Source organism: Eulemur rufifrons, chromosome 17 (genome assembly GCF_041146395.1).
Source record: "Eulemur rufifrons isolate Redbay chromosome 17, OSU_ERuf_1, whole genome shotgun sequence".
Classification (NCBI taxonomy): domain Eukaryota; kingdom Metazoa; phylum Chordata; class Mammalia; order Primates; family Lemuridae; genus Eulemur; species Eulemur rufifrons.
This window is the reverse complement of record NC_090999.1, coordinates 23,316,258-23,333,527: the sequence shown is the minus strand read 5'-3', so window position 1 is coordinate 23,333,527 and position 17,270 is coordinate 23,316,258. Positions and strand designations below refer to the sequence as shown.

At 38.8% G+C, this 17,270-nt stretch overlaps 1 protein-coding gene and 1 long non-coding RNA gene across 4 annotated transcripts in view; one reads left to right on the top strand and one right to left on the bottom strand.

The window, feature by feature from the left end:
- The window catches only part of LOC138398322 (uncharacterized), a 32,842-nt gene extending 28,743 nt beyond the window's left edge, over positions 1-4,099 (bottom strand). The window contains exon 1 of the long non-coding RNA XR_011235945.1: positions 4,008-4,099. This is a non-coding gene — a long non-coding RNA (uncharacterized lncRNA). The remainder of the gene's footprint in view (positions 1-4,007) is intronic.
- Positions 1-17,270, top strand: part of PRLR (prolactin receptor) — a 104,945-nt gene that overhangs the window by 29,247 nt on the left and 58,428 nt on the right. The gene's annotated exons all lie outside the window — the stretch shown is intronic.

Here is a 17,270-nt window from a genome sequence, read left to right as displayed (position 1 = left end):
GTCTAAGCCTGGGGAAAAACACCTTTTGTTCTTTTTCCTTTCTTGACTGGAATACCCTTAGAAGAAAAGAGGGAGCCATGAAGTTTCCCTGGAAGCCAAGAGGTGGCTGAAGGATGACAAAACAGTTAGTTGCCACAGTAGTGACTTTTGGCTGGAGCCAGCGAAGAATGAAGGACTATCGGTGGGTCCCTAGAACTGTCACCCAGACCCCTTCCATGAGATTGGAAGCCCTGACTCACATTGCTCTTTCCATGCTAGAGAACATGATACCTCACCACTTACAATGTTGCCTGTTATAATATAGTTATGTGACTTCTTGGTTGCAAGTGACAGAAACCCAACTCAAACTAACCTAAGCAAAAATAAATAAATAAATAAATAAAATATCATTAGCTCAAAATTTGGAAGCAGCTATGAGTTGATCTGAAGGCATAATTGCACACAGTGTTCAAGCAGCATCTATCATCTCTCCTTTCCTTTCTCCGTTACCTCTGTTTTCATCTGTGTTGGCTTTGTGCTCGGACAAGCTTTCCCCATGTGGAAGGAAAGACGAGCTCCAGACTTTCCAGGCTCATAGGGTCCTTGCAGCTCACAGTCACAAAAGGAAAGAGATTCTCTCCCAGCATCTCTCTCCATAAAAAGAACCCAGTGTCCCCGCTTGAGTCATATGTTGGACTTATCAGTGTGTCCAGAGGGATGGAACACTCTGATCAGTGTGGGTCACATGTCCACCCCTTTGGTGGGTTAAGTAAGTCCTTATTTTTAACACTTTCACACTCTCTTAGAGTCATGTAAAGTGAGCAAAAGAAAGTTCTGAAAATAAAAGAATGTGGGACAAACACAAAACTAAAAGCTGTGCACTATGCTAGTAAATTATTCGTATGTATTTAATAAGAATGTGGCTCTTATAAACAGTAAGCAACTCAGAAGCCACCCTGTGAAGCATCTGTTATCTGTAGACATTTCTGTATTCCTTTTTCAGTCCCTGGTCATCTTCTTTTCTTCCTTTTGCTGGGTTATAAGCTGAAGCAACACAAACAGAAATGATTCTCTCCTGCTCTCAGTTTGCCCACGGTCTAGCTCAGGAGGGCAATGCAGAAACCACAGGGGTGCAAGCAATTGTAGGAGACTGCGATGCTTGCTTGGGGTGCCGGCAATCCTCTCTTCTGTTGATCAAAGATAATACGAGCATTCATCTTCCTCTGCTATTGTGAGAATTTAAACAGTGCAGACATTTTGATGCCAGTGCTAACACCATGGCCTGACAGAAGCCTGCCCTGACTCCAAGGAAAAGACCCTCATTTTCAGTAGAACCCAGGGGTTCTCTGAATACCCAAAGTGTGAAGCTAGTGAATGTTTGTCTTGTAGAGGGAGCCTCACACCAGGGAGAGAACATAGCAAGAAGGAAATAAATTTTTAATTATTGTATTAATGGAAATTAATCAGTAGATTCCTTGGCTGAGAAGAAGGTATTAGCTGGACCACACAAAAAAGTATTTTTTAAGTTGCCCTTTTAGAGCCTGCCAAAACTCACCCAAAGCAGCATTAAAATATGAAGACACCTGAGGTAGGAACTTGTCTGATATGTTCAGGATCATCAAGGAGACGATAGTGGCAGGAGTGGCACACGTGGAGCTGGGGATGGGGATGGTGGGAGGGGATTTGGGAGAGATGCCTGCAGCCTATACCCTGGAGAGTCTTGTAGGTCATTATATAACTTTGACTTTCACTTTGAATAGGATGGGAAGCCTCTGGAAGATTTAGAACAGAAAAATGATATGCTCTAACTTATGTTCTAAAAGAATCATTCCAGCTGCTGTGTTGGAAATAGGCTTTACGGGCAAGGAGAGAGGCAGAGAGACCAGCTGGGAGGCTAATGCAGTCATTCCTCCAGGAAAATGATGAGCGTTCAGACCAGAGGGGTGACAGTGAAGAAAGTAAGAGGAAGTTGCATTTTTTAAATCCTGTTTAAAGATAAAATCAACAGGATTTGCCAATGGGTTGGATGTGGAATAAATGAGAGAGTGGAACCAAGGGTGATGCCAAGGCTTTTTATCTTGAGCAGCTAGAGAGATGGAGTCAACATTTTACTTTACTTCACTCTCCAGTAACATAGGAGTGAACATAATTATAAACCATATTACTGCTGGCAATCAAAATAAGCACCTGGATGATTTGAAGTATGGTAAAAACAATCGTTACTAAACAAAAGAGATGAACTTGCATTGTTCTGCCCATGCAAGCAATATGTAAAAATGTATGCATGCGTATGTTTTTCAGTTCACTAATATTCACAGCTAGAAAGAACTATTTGTGAAATCATGACTTATCTTTTGTTTGAATTTCATTTTACTAATGAGTTAGAAGTATCTTTGTAAGCCATTGTGTCTTTCTTCTAAACTTACCGTGGCACAGTGGAATGAGCCCTGGTCCTGGCTTCAAGCCCCGGGAGTGACCCTTATTAGCTTTGGAATCTCCAGCAACTCCTTTAATCCTTTTAAGCCTTAGTTCTCACATCCTAAAAATGAGGGTGACGGTTGCCCATCTCATCAACTCCGAAACAGCATCCAAACCCAGGTGTCATTAAATACTAATGACTTCCATTTTAAGCAGAAATTTATTAAACAAATATTCAATCTTACCCGTGTTATAATTCTTACCATTGTTCATTATTCATCCTTGCTACAAATAGTTGATGATGTTTTTTTAGCTGTGGTTTATGTGAGCAAAGAGGTGAAACTAGTTAGCTCAATTGGTTATATTCTAAAATTAATAAGGTGTTCTTTTTGCACGTGTGCACAGATTAGTTTCACTCTGCTTCATGGCCACACACCTCATCTCAGCTTCACAAATGAATAGAATTGATTACAACATAAATCAGGCAAGAAAGTGTAAATCCATCACTGCTATTGAGAAAGCAATTCAAGAAAACATCCCTGATGGTAGTAATATTTTCTTCATATATGAAGGACATGTCCTCATATCCTTTATGATATAATAGCAAAGAATAAATACATATGTACATAAATAAGTAAAAAAAACAGGAAGGACAGTGAGAGACAAATAAGTACAAAGTTAAAAATGTGTAATGAAGTATTTAGGCACTAAAATGGTTGAGAGGTCATTTTCATAGCCTCCAACAGTTTCCACACTTTGAATTAATTGAGCCTCCAGTGCAAGCTGTCAGAGTCTTTGCTTCCTCAAATGTAAAACAGGAAGTTGGACACCCTTGAGCTCAAAGGCTTGGATCTAGGAAAAAGCAAGAATTTAAAAAAAAACAAAAAAGAAGGAAGTTGGACACCTTTACTTCTCAAAGGTCTTTGAACTTGAGAGTTCTATAATTCTTGAAAGTCTCCTACCTGGAAACTGTTCCTTCCATTTAGTATAGAAAATATATTCACATATATTTTATTTAATCCTAAACTTCAGTACTCAATTTTGGTGAGCTATAGTTATTTGAAAGTGTCAGGATCTGAGAAAATTATTACCAAAACCAAAGAAAGGAATCATCCACTCTGTGTGATTGATGGATCTGAGAAAATTATTACCAAAACCAAAGAAAGGAATCATCCACTCTGTGTGATTGATTTTGGGATCCATCAGGTGGGCTCTCTATGGAGGAAAGGAACCTCATTGTCAATAATCTCATTTGCTGCAAGTAAAGCAAACTGGGATGATACTTGGCATTTGGTTACTGCTTCAGACTTGACCAAATGGGCAGCTATCATCCTTGGATCCAGAGAACGGCACTGGGACAAGGCAGCTGACTTCCTGTAGCCTTGCAGAAATAATAACAGATGTGCAATGGTGACAGAGTGATGGGCAAGAAATAGGAAGAGACAGTCACAAAAGCAGCAACCCACCCTGAGCAAACCAAAGTCTTTCTTAGAATGCAACACTGTGTGTGTGAATAATCGGCTTGCAAATCACTTCCTCCATTTGCCTGTTATATAATAGCAATCATTTCAATGTCACTGACGAAAGCCCAGAAGGAAATTACCACTTACCAGCTAGTTTTGCATGTGGCTTTTGTGAGGAATAAGGCTTCAAAGATGAGGATCTAAATCTTTGGCCCAGGGACCTGGACAGGCAGATCTGAAACTGATCATTACATATGTTTTGAGAGAGGTAGTCCCAGGTGGGTTGACCTGGAGAGCAACCTGAAAAGTCAACACGAAAGAACATTCTCATACCTTTACCTGGAATCCAAATCATGGTTCTCTCAGCAAATTAACTGTTGGATTTTGTAATCCAAGGGTTATTTCATCTGTGTAGCTTTGTGTTGGAGGGATTGCTACTAATCATCTTTCCTATTAAAATTTAGTAATGATAGACACTCTTTATTAAGTGCTCACTATATACCAGGCACTTCAAATACATGATTTCTCCCCTTCAGAATAACCGTGCAGAATGAATACTATTATCCTCATATTAAAGAGAAGGAAACTAAGACATACAAAGGTTATTTGCTCAAGGTCAAGCAGCAAGTTAACACAGGAGTTGCAGTTTAATTCCAGGTCTTGCCAATACCAAATTCCAGGCCCTTCCTGTACTCTGGCTTGCCTCTGAGTTGTGTGATACCTAGTAAATGTACACACTACCCCAGTGTGGGAGCACTTGTCTCCATTCTCCCTGTCTTGTTGCTATGAGAGATGAATGATATGAAGTCATCATGTATATCATTGTATTCAGAGTATGGTTAGATCTTTGCTCTGGATTGGTTTTCTCCTTTATTAGAATATTTATTTTTACTTCTCTGCAAACTAACAACATGCATGTTATATTTTCTCTAGAGTATATATCTCCCAACACTTTGTGAAGAATGAAAACTGGCCCACAAAGTTTAATTAAGAAGCTATGAACTAGATTTTACCCAGACAATACTTGTATTAGTTTGGATTCACAGTGTCCATTTGCCCCTAGAGCTGTAGAACCTTAAAAGTAAGCTAATTAATCGCTATTATTATTGTACACAATTTTGGAAATTTTCTTCTATGCTAAAATTTTTTTGTGCTGATCATTTGAAAGCAGGGGGCAATATTTATTAAAAAGTCTCTCACCTTACATGGCAATATCTGAAACTTATATCTAATGTAGTAATGGCTTAGATACTACCTATTTCTGAAACATCAATCAATCATCCCATAATATGAGCCTGCCAGTTTTCTTCATTGCATTTTATCATGTGTAAGTATTTTTAATGTACCATTTGTTTCCTTGAGGCACAGAAGTATACAGTTATTTACAGAATAAATCTTGCCTGGATGAAATGGTAAAACTTGCTGTGCTCCATTGAATTCAGTTGACAGAAGGTTGCATACATGAATGAGATAGTGGGAATGTGATTTATAGTTAAAAAGAATGGATCACACAGATTACACCTGTATAACTTCCCTAGGATTGTGGTACCATATAAGGCATTAACACCAAAAAACTGAAAATAGCATTTTTCATCTACTTTGTTATTTCTGAAAAATACCTTTCTATTAGGATGAGCTAAATCATGATATGATAACAAACCAACCCCACCAGTATGTTCCAGTTACCAGTTGCTTTATACAAACCACTCCAAACTTCATGGTATAAAACACTAACCACTTTATTATGCTTACAAATTCTGTGGATTGGGAAATTAGACAGGACATAACAGTGATATCTCGTACCTGTTGTGTAATGTCTGAAGTCTCAGCTGTGAACACTCAGCTGTGAAATGGCTTGGGGGCTGAAATCATCTGGAGGCTTCTTCACTCACATGTTTGTTGCCTGGCCGGGATGACTCAGATTAGCTGGGATATTGACAAGAGCACCTACCTACGTATGAACTCTCTAGGGTGCTTGGGCTCTGTGGCGGCTGGATTCTGAGAGGGAGCATGCAGAGAACGAGAGTTCCAAGACTGTGGATGCTCCAGGAGAAGCTTCCTGGCCTTTTCTGATTAGTCTTGGCAGTCGTGCAGCATCCCTTCACCACCCAGATCAAAGGGGGAAGGCAGGGGATAGACTCCACCTCCTGATGAGAGAGTGGCAAGTTCACACAGAAGAAATTGGATGGGAGATATTATTGGCCATCTTGATCATCTTTGGAATATACCATTTGCCATGCATTGACTTAACAACAAGGGTTTATTTCTAGCTCAAACAAGTCTGCTGTGGATCCAGGAAATTCTCCCAAGCAGCTGTCTTCTTGTTGGCTTAGTAATCCAAGTAGCTGCTTCCATCTTACAGCTTCACCCTATCAACTCATGATTCCATGACCGTTGCTAAGGGGGAAGAGCAGCACGGAAGATCACACAGTACTGTCGGAAGGGATTTAAGTCACTTCTGCTTACATTTCATGGCTCATGTAGCCATTCTGAAATTCAGCAAAGGAAGCAAGCATGGTCCTCCTGTATGTCCAGAAAGTAAAGAGAGCTAGAAATATTGGTAAATGGCAATAATGTTTACCATGGCCTCAGAGATATTGCTTGAGTGATGAAACCCTGTAATTTCCCTCAATGCTGATTTTTGTACTTTAGAAAATCAGTTATTCATTCCTTTATCTATGCAACAAGTACATTTTGGATGCTTACTATGTGCAACAATCAGCGGCTAGTTCCTACAGGAAATGCAACTGTCCCCAAAAGACCTACTAATTTACTTTAGAAAACCAATCAAAATTTCAGATGCTTTGTCTTTGATTATTGGGGGGAGAGAATGTCTCTCTCGGCTCCTAGGTTGTCCTGTCCCCTCCAAGGCATATGAAATAGGACTTGTTTCTATCTTTACCTCCCATGGTCATTGATTTTATGGTTTTAATATACTACTGTCAGTCAAAATTCTCTTTCTTGCAATATTTATCATATAGCTTCTTCTTTCTGAACCTTAATTTTATGACAAACTATTGAGGATGTAGTTGTAAATGCAGGTGATGACTATTAATTGAAGACAGCCATGGCAATTAACCGTATTATGAATTAAATCATTTTAGTCCAGCTTTATTACAACAAAGAATTATGCATCATTAGTCTGACAGCAATGATTTCATTTGTTGTTGTTTTAAAGAAAATTTAGATGTCAAGGCTGCAAACAATGGATAAGTCTGGCCAAAAGGCTCCTTTTACCAAAGGTAGAGCCCATAGTTTGTGTTTCAGTCTTCAATTAGAAAATTCTATTCTAGTGTGAAACTGTAGAACCGTCCCACTCCCTGGTGTGAAAGAGCAAGAGGAAGCAAGGAGCTGTGTGACTACCGTGTGTTTAGCTGGGTGACTTTATCTTCCTGGGTGACTTTGGCCATGTAGAAAATCACTCTTATGCTTGGTTAGTCCATGTACCAAATCATGCTATGGAATTTCCCATTGAAAATTTCTAAATTATTGGTATGTTGGAGCAAGTTTTCATTTAAAGGCAAATAATAGGAAATACAAACAATGGAATTCATTGGAGGTACACGCTAGAAATATAATGGTATCTTCAAGATGTGTTTAACTGAACACATAGATGATAAACCTATATGTTAGAGTTGCTAAGGCTCTTCAGCAGATATCCTTACCTTTTGAAGTGCACCCAAAATGGCAACAACACTTGTCAGAAATTGTATAAGAAGCTTAGTTTTGTGCTAGTTTGTCCCAATGTCATGTGTGTAAGCTGGGTGAAAACTGAATACTTAAAGGATTATTATCAAGAGTTTTAGTTTGCTAAAGCTATATAGCTTCCTTAGGTCTTCCAAACTAGATCAACCAGTTAGCCCTCAGATCTGGAGTACCATATCTGGTTGATTCAGAAGAAATAAACAGAGATGCTATCAAAACCATAAGCAAAACTGATAATAGGCATGTTGTTGGTAACTTTAACTCCCACAATAATGAAATCTTGAGTCTTTTAAGGTCAGTCAAATGTAAACTAAGCTAGTTACTCATTGTACTAAAGGAAAAAGTTACTAAGCAACCCAATATTTTGAATTCTAAGAATTTCAGTTACATCATTGTAGTTAAAGATTATCAACTTCATTTATTTGGTGCTTGAAAGTCCAAAGTACTATTTTGCAGCCTGCAGCTATACTTTTTAAGGCTGTCTTCTTGTAATCAGAAGGATAATCCATCCTGAAAAATAAATTCAGAGGGATAATCCATCCTGAAAAGTAAAAGAAATTCTATATGTATGTATATATATTTGTGTGTATATATCTTGCATATTTAAAATTCTGCATGTATATATATATTTCTAAGACCTCCCAAACATACATGGTACCTACAATTTGTTTCTTTTTCACACTCAAGTACAAATAATGGCATTTTAAAATTTAAAACTAGGAATTCCCTTGTTGGCAATATCAAATTCCTGTAAAATGTTGATTTAAAAAATGTCTCTTTCAAAAGCAACATTTGAACTAAATGGCTACTAACATCCTCTCTATTCCAAGAGAAGGAAGGGAACTAGTATTTACTGGGCATGTGCTGTATACCAGGTGCTCATCTGCAGAATGTTATTTAATTCTCACAACAATCCTATCAGGTGAATGTTGTTATTCCTTTCTTACAAGTGAAAAATTCACACTTCCTAAAGATTAAAGCTGGTCCAAGTTCACATCACCAATCAGCAATGGAGCTTGTATTCCACCCAAAATCTGTCCTCTCTCTTCCACCTTGCCCCTTCTCAGCTTACATAGTAGCTTTCAGTAAACAGTGGCTATCTACCCCAGATAAAAATAAGCCTTTTTTTTTTTCTTAAGAGAGGCTAGGAACTGAATCTTATACTTCCTTTACTGGCATCACAAAAAAAAAAAAAAAATTCACTAATTCTCAAAAACCCCTTACTCTGGACATACAACCCAAATTGAATGATTGGAATAGTATTGGTATGTACAGGATAGTTGATCCACATCTAGAAATTGATTATACAAAGTGAAGTAGAGATTGAAGCAATTTTCTAGATAACTGAGGTCAAAAAACTGTTGCTAAAGAAAAAGTTTGTAATATTTAGGATGATAGATTGCAAATTTGTCCATCTTAAGGTAGTGCTATATATTCAGGGAATTTAGCCAACACACCTTTAAATTTCATTTCTTTAAAAATGAGTGAAAAAAAATTAAACCTATGATTAATTCTCTGTTGTTTCCCTATCTGTATTATAAATATAAATGTATTTTACATATCATTCTCATGAGGCTTCAAGAGTAATTTTTTCTAATTCTACCATAGTGAATTCACTGACATGTCCCACCGTGTGACAATCTTGTTATCCAGATGGTTCCATAAGAAGTGCCGTATATATTTGACAAATCTTTATTTTTTGCTTTTCTTTTTTGCCATGTGTCATTGTCTGTTCTTTTTCAAGCACTAGAATATATTTGTCCAATATAAATGAAGGCTTCTTTTCTGAAAGTCAGAGGTAGTTTGAATCTCTTCTATATTCTGGTTCAATTAAATTGTGGTTCTTTTAAGTTTGCCTCTTCTGATTTGGGATTTATCTTTATTTTGAGGCCCTGATTCTCAGCTAATATTGAGCACATGAGACAATTACAGCTTTTAGCTATCATGAGTCCCATGACCTTTTGGCCTCCAGTTAAGCTCTGCCCCCAAGACATAAATTCTCTGATTGTCAGCATCTACTTTGAGTGAAAAATGATTGAACTTTCTCTGCATTTCATTTCAGCGAGGCCAGAAATCTGCTTTGTAAATAATCTGTAAATAATCTGTATATAATTCCTGAGATGGGAATGCTAGCAGACTTCTGCGAACCTGTGAAGCAAAGCATTTCTTGCTTCCAGAAATGAGGAGAGAAGTGAAGCAGTGATGTTGCTCAGGCACAGTTGGAAGCAGTGCTACTCGAGCGAGCAGCAAATCTCACTGAACATTGAGTGATACAGCAACTGGCCTCAGAGAAGTGATCTCCTGGGAGCAGGACCAATCACAAGCCTGACCAATCACTTTCCCAGCTGTAGTTGTCTCCCACCACGATTGCATTAAATTTTTGCTGTCCTTTCTAGCAGGGTGGAAAACAGTATATAAGAAACTGTGAAACAGGAAATTATATGAGGAGTCAGTGACCTCTGATAGGACAAAATGGACTGAGTTTTTTTTAATTTCAAAATACTAACCAAATATTTTAGGTTACATGGATCACTTCTGTAATATTTGAGTCCCTGCTATAGGTGTGCCCATCATCCAAAGAGTGTTCATTGTACTCATTAGGTAGGTTTTGCCCCTCCTCTCCTGCCCCTTCCCCCCTGGTTGATTTCCACTGAGTTTTACTTCCCTCTGTGCACATGTGTGCTCATCAGTTACTTCCAATTTAACAGCAAGTACACATGGTGTTTGTTTTTCCATTCTTGAGATACTTCACTCAGGAGGATGGTCTCTAGTTCGATCCAGATAGTTGCAAAAGGTATTAATTCATCTTCTTTTTAATGGCTGGGTAGCACTCTATGGTGTACATATATCACATTGTGATATTCCTCTCATGAATTGATGGGCACTTGGGTTGATTCCACAACTTGCAATTGTGAATTGTTCTGCAATAAACATTTGGGTGCAGGTGTCTTTTTCATGAAATGACTTCTTTTCCTTTGGGTAGATACCCAGTAGTGGGATTTCTGGATAGAATGGTAGGTCTACTTTTAGTTCTTTGAGGAATCTCCATACTGTTTTCCACAACGGCTTGGCAGATGGGACAATGTTGGGAAGAGAGGGTGGAGCTTGCTTCAGCATCCCACTCTTCATCCCAATATCCATTCCCATTCTGGGGCCCTAGAAGTTTAGGGACAGGAGAAGAAGGTGTGTGGGTGAAGGGGACAGCAGGGGAAGTTCTTTCCTATTGCCAGGCCAGATGGATATCCCCACTTCCCTCTTCCTTTTCTCTTCTCCAACACCTTTACAAAAGACTGAAAGAAATCTTGCTTCAGAAAGTTTTAGGGGACTAAATAAAACTGGGTTTTTGGAAAACTGACCTGCTTGCCCTGGAAAATTAAACAGTCACTCCAGCAAAAGCAGTCTCAGAAAAGCACTGGAGTTGTCCTACGTCATGCTAAGCCTAGACATTCTGAGGCCTCCACCCTCTCCTGCAGAGAGAGGAATTAAATTTTCACATCTCTGAACCGTTGGCAGCCTGTATGATGCCCCGTTGTGTTCCTAACCTCATATTCTCTGGAGGCATTTTAATGATGACACCTGCATGGGGGAGACAGCCAGGTGTTCCCCAACCCTCGGTTAGAAAATAAGGTTGCCACTCATGTACAGATACAGTAGTGCTTAGGAAAGGACTCTGTTAAAGAGTGTCTCTTCTTAAAGTGCAAAGTCCTTTGTGGGAGGAACTTAAACTCCAGTGTAATAAAACAATGTGCACATTGCAAGGAGACGCATGCTATAAAGAAAATAACTATACTCAAAAATACACATACAGGCCAGGCACAGTAGTTCATGCATGTAATCCTAGCACTTTGGGAGGCAGAAACAGAAAGAAAGATTGAAGCTAGGAGTTCAAGGCCAGTCTAGGCAACATAGCAAGACCCTGTCTCTACAAAAAAATGTTTAAAAATTTAGCCAGGTATGGTGGCATGTGCCTGTAGTCTCAGCTGCTTGGAAGACTGAGGCAGGGGGATTACTTGATCCCAGGAGTTTCAGGTTGCAGTGATCTATGATGACACCACTGCACTCCAGCCTGGGCAACTAAGTGAGACTCTTGTCAAAAAAAAAAAATATATACACTTACAAATCTGTACTGCAATTGATTAGTTTGTATGCTTGTCTCCTGCAACACTGTAAGCTCCTTGAGGACAAGCACCCCATGTATGTCATCAACATATGTTCCCTATTATACCCCACACCCTGGGAGCTAATGTAGTCGTTTCTAAATAATTGATACTAAATATGTCCTATTGAATGCTTACATTGACTGATTAGTTGATTGACAGTGACCGAGCAAGCCTATCTTTGTAAGAATTTCATCATCCTATGTTCAAAAGTCATGATGTAGTCACCCAAGGAGTAGTGGAGGTTCTTTGTCAACCAGTTCATATCACCAATAGCTTAAGGAAACTTTATGCAGTCTATTGTGGACAGTCATGCTTAAAGCAATTAGCAGAGACCTAATTAATTTGGGAGAAAATCTCTCTCCACTCAACAGCATCCAAATGCCATCTGCATTAGCTATATTTTGAAAAATATTTTGATTTGGAACCCAGCCCTTGTGACTCCTGCAGAGCACACTGGGTCATGTATGACTCATCTTCCTCCTCGGGGATCCTCCTTCTGATTGTCTATTATTGCCATGGCACATTTATTCAACATGTTTAGTGCTTAGGACTCATTAGAGTTGGGAAAAGTGAGCAATGAAGTCATCAGCCCAGAGAAGCTACTGTTTCCTCCTCCGTCTTAATTGTTTCATTTCACTGATAAACATTGCCATCAACCACCCAGAGCCAACCAGATTCCAAAGTGGTTTAGAACTCACCTGTAACCTTGACTACAAAACTCCCCCCTAGAGAAGGAACCCAAGTGTCTGGGCCCTTCAGCTCCCTTAGCGATGGATTATCTACACTAGACATTGAGTATGACCAAATGTGTTTTCAAATTGAAATGACTTCAGAGCTAGAAGACTATGATGCCCTGTGTTCACTAATGCTTTTTCCTCTTTTGTTGAAAAATCAGGTTTAAACCAGTAAGGTAGGAATGAATAAAAGCTCAAGTTGATTATGTCTCTGTGGCCCAGGAAGTGTTAAAAGTGGTTAAAAACTAACCTTTCATTACTGGGCTGTCATTGAATGTGGACTTTAGGGACATAATCCCTTTTGGCACATAAAAGTCCCTATAAATACTGAGTATTCTGCAGTGAGGGCTTAACTGTTTATTTTCCTATCTCAACGCCAATTGCCTGAGTCATTGACTGATAGACAGAAATGCAAGGTATTTTTTCTATTTTTATATAGTTTTATAAAGAAGTTTCTAAATAAAGAAGAGCAGGTGTTGTTTTGAAGCTATTCTTTCATTCAGTCCATAAACATTTGTTGAGGGCCTGCCAGGAGCTAGGCACTCAGCAAAGTTTTAGAGATACAAAGGTGAATTAAGATCCCTGTCCTCAAGGTGCTCATAATGGACAAAAGCAAGCACATTTTTTAGGTTGCAATAATGCAATGTGTACAAAGTAGAGTAGAGAAAGTCATGCAAATGCTCAAGCAGAGTTCAAAAAACCCTCTAACGTATGGTGTGCTACAAAAAGAATCTTAAAGGATGCATTTGGTAGGAATAGGCAATCTCCCTGGATTCATCCAACTTTAAGGTTCTAAGAGCTGTGTTGAGTGGGGACTTCTTGCCTTAACCAGGAGGGAAGGCAATCATTTGGCATCTGATATAAATTAGTAGCCATCTACTTTTTCTTGTGATGATTCACCAAACAGAAAAGCAGATGCTGAAGAGAAACATTTTTCTTCTTGTCTTTATTTTGCCTTCTTTCATTAAATCACCCTGAGGACAACTGGATGCTCCAGCAAAAGGTGTCAGAAAAAAACAGATAGGTATTTCTGTACAGTCAGAAATGTGCCCTGTCGCCAGCATAAAATGTTTGGAATTAATTTTCAAGACCTGCTGAATCAGGCTGATGTGAGAACTAGCTTTCACAGCTCATCGTATTCATTTCTGGGTGATTTGACAGGGCTGATATTTTATCACGAATACAAAGGGAATAAGCACTACTCTCCTAATATATTCATTACTTGCCTCACCACGCTGGTAAATAATATGCATATGGTAATTTCAGAGACACAGTGTTCCCATTGCTCTTTTTTTATTCCTGGAACTCTGGCTGTCTTTTGTAAATGCTGCAAAAATCAAAGGCAAAATTACCTCAAAATTCGATTTTACATTCCTCCTATTCTCACTTTCTGATGCCCACATAACAAAAATATTACATTCTTCTCTGTTTTGACCTGTATATTTAGACAACACAGCCCCGTGTCCTAGAATACCTCAATGAAGATTTATTCATTGTTCATTTACAAATATATACTAAGCACCTACTGTGTGCCAAAGCACTATGCTAAATCTTAAACATGGGACAAGAGAAAGACAGAATCATCTGATTCAGGGACTAATTGTTCTTTTGGTTTTTTGCAAACTTTTCCAAAATTTGTAACATCATACAAAGACAAAAAGAATGTGAAATGGGTGCCTTAAATAGAATTGGATTAATAATGAGTAAGAGAGCTGAGAGAATGCAAAAATCTCTCCAGAACACGTGATTCAAATAACAGCAGCGAGTAAACTGATAAGCTGGAAAAATGTTATTACTGGGCTCATGGATTTTGGAAAGAAAATCCCTTTTATAGACTTGGCATTTTCAAAGCAGATGCGTAGATTCATTTTCTTAGAAATAAGTGAATACATAAGAATGTTTTACTGAGGGTAGGACTTAATTCATGTGTATTAAACTGTCAGAATGTGTGGTCAGTAATTCTTGCGTTCATTCATTTAACAAATATTTATTGACCTGCAAATCTGTAAGTCAGTCAGTCATTGTTGTAGGCACTGAGAATTAAGAGTCCTGCCCTCCTGAAGTTTACATTTGGGTAAGATAACAATAAAACAAATAAGTAAAAGCAAAAATATACCAGATAATTAAAAATTGCAATATATGCCCTGAAGAAGACAAATATTTCCCACCACCATAAAAGACTCCACTGCTTAAAACTGCCTATTCCTAATTTGCACAAGTAAGCAAACATCTTGCTCTATCTTGTGCCAAAGAATTTAGAACTTTCATTGGAATCAAATTTTACCATTATTCCTCATTTAGCATTCAGAATGTGAAGAAGGTTTCCAAGTAATTTCCTCTCAAGCTTCATTGGGAAGCATTGGGCAGATAATTGGTACTTTCAACGAGGAACCTGCCCAGCCTGGAAACCCAGACTGTTTCTTCAATTATCCAAAAGTGCTCACTATTACATTTACTAGATAATTCAGTAGCCCTCTTCCTAGTTGTGTCTGTAAGATGTGCCATTAAAGCAAATCCTGTCCTCTCCCTTCTCCCCAGTTTCTAAGGTTCCAAGGTAACTTCAGCATCCCCACCTAGGATTGCCAGGTGATCTCCACTATAGTCCCCAGCATACCTGGTACGACCATGTGCAAACCCACCTGAAATGTCTATTTCAGAAAGTCCCAATTCGGTGACATTCAGTTCAACCTAGGCACCTACCAGCTGTATCCCTGACACTATAAGTGCTAATCTCTGTGAAAGACATCTATATTTCTAAATCTTTTTTTTTTTTTTTTTTTTGCCAGCCTAAAGAGATTTACCACAGGTTGGTATAAACTTCTAAAAGTCATTTGTACTTAAACATTTTCACACCCAATGAAAAGACTAAATATTAGAAAAATTATCATTTTTTTCTATTCTGAGTGTGAGCTATGAATAGTTATTGAGTTGTTACCAGGTGCTAAGCAGATCCTAATAATCCAGGTGGACATGAACATGGAGTGGAGGAGATAGGAACCAGTGAAGAGAAAACACGACGCACACCCTGCCGCTAGTGCGCTAACGAGTGCGGGTGACAGACTAGTCCAGGCACACAGCCCCTAACAAGGAGCCAGCGGGGAGGGCCTGGTCCAGGAAGGGTCCCTAAAGGATAGATTTAGAAGGTAAAACTGATCAGACCTTTAGTGTGGGGAAGGGGAGGATAGGAAATCAAAGATTTAAGGATAAAATCTGGTTTCATCACTCACATTTTGTTGAATTATTGACCTTTACTCAATATACATTTCTAGACAAAGCTGAAATTGATATTTGTCCATTCAAATGGCCACACATTCTGTATGTAGTTGTTCGTGGATGCTAATATGTTTCAAGGTAGCAAAAGAATCAATCCAGCCGGTCTTTGCCAGTAACCAGCTGTGGGATTTGGGACAAATAAATAACTTTGTTCGGCCTCAGTCTTTTCATCACCACAAAGATAGTGAACAAAATGTTGTTTGTGGTTCCTTCCACCTCTTAAATTCTACCTCTTAAAATCATATCCACTTCATAGTGCTTTTGTGACCCCCCATAGCTTCACGTGGAACTTCCCAGCTCTAAAGCTGAGTATGGTGTTTCTGTTAGAAGTGTGTTAGGCTATGTGTCACACCAGACCTGATTAACGGGGGACTTAAGGAAACTAGGGGTTTATTTTTGTCAGGTATTAAGGAGTCGAGAGGAAGGCAACATATGATTGATGAAATAGCCACACAATGGCCTCAGGGACCCAGGTTCCTTCTGTCTTTGTTCTTAGCCATCCCTGATCCCATGACAGCTGCCCCATCTCCAGCTTCAAGTCTGTGCTCCAAGCAAGAAGAGAACAACAAAAAAGGCAAAATCAAAGCCCAGCTGAATTGGCTTTTTTGGAAAGAGCTTTCCCAGACATTCTTAGTGGAATTTGCTTAAATCTGATTGGTCAGAACTATGGAACATGGCCACCCCTAGACGCAGGGGAGGCTGGGAGATACTCTTCCCTTTAGCTGGTTATCTTGAAGTACTGGTATGGTAAGGAAGAAAGAGAAAAGGCACATTATTAGATAGGCAACTAGCATTGTTTGTGGAAGATTACTCAGCTGTAATTAAAAATGTTTTAAAACAGTTCTGGCATAGCTACTGACCAATCAGAACAGATGCTGGCTGGCACACGATAGCAGGACATACCAGTTAAATGGCAGCCCTGATGTTTCTCTGCTTTTCATTATAGTTACTGTATATATTTGTTGTCCCTCCTTCTCCCACATAATAAGGCCCAAGTCCATCAAGGGCAGGATTGTACTTTCCATATAGTCTTTCCAGTCCCCCACCCAAAAATGACATTTATATAGAGTAAGTGTTCATTTGTGTTGAAGGGAGTAAGTTGTTGAATTTTTCATATTACAATCCAGGATGAGGCAACCCAACAAAGAAGGGTTCGAGTTATTACGTATTCTATTTCCTCAGGAATGAATAACTCCTCTGAATGGTGGTTGTATCATCAAAATGCCACACTGGATTATAAAGCTGGCTGATAGATATGGACTGTGACGTGTTCAAATCTCTTGCCACTACTCAAAAGGATTATTATAGGCTTCAAAAAAAAAAAAAAAAAAAGGAGTGTTGCCTGAAGTGAAAAGCTTCAGCATAATAGAGGTTCAGAAGCCCTTTCTCTTCATTTATTGTACTGAATAAAACGAATACGGAGCCACCCCAAGAATCTAAGTCAGTTCCTTAAAGAGTTGCAGCTGGTTCTTGCAGCCTGTAATAAGCCTAGTAGCATTTTATTTCTTTTCACTCAAATCTTAAGTAACCATAATGCT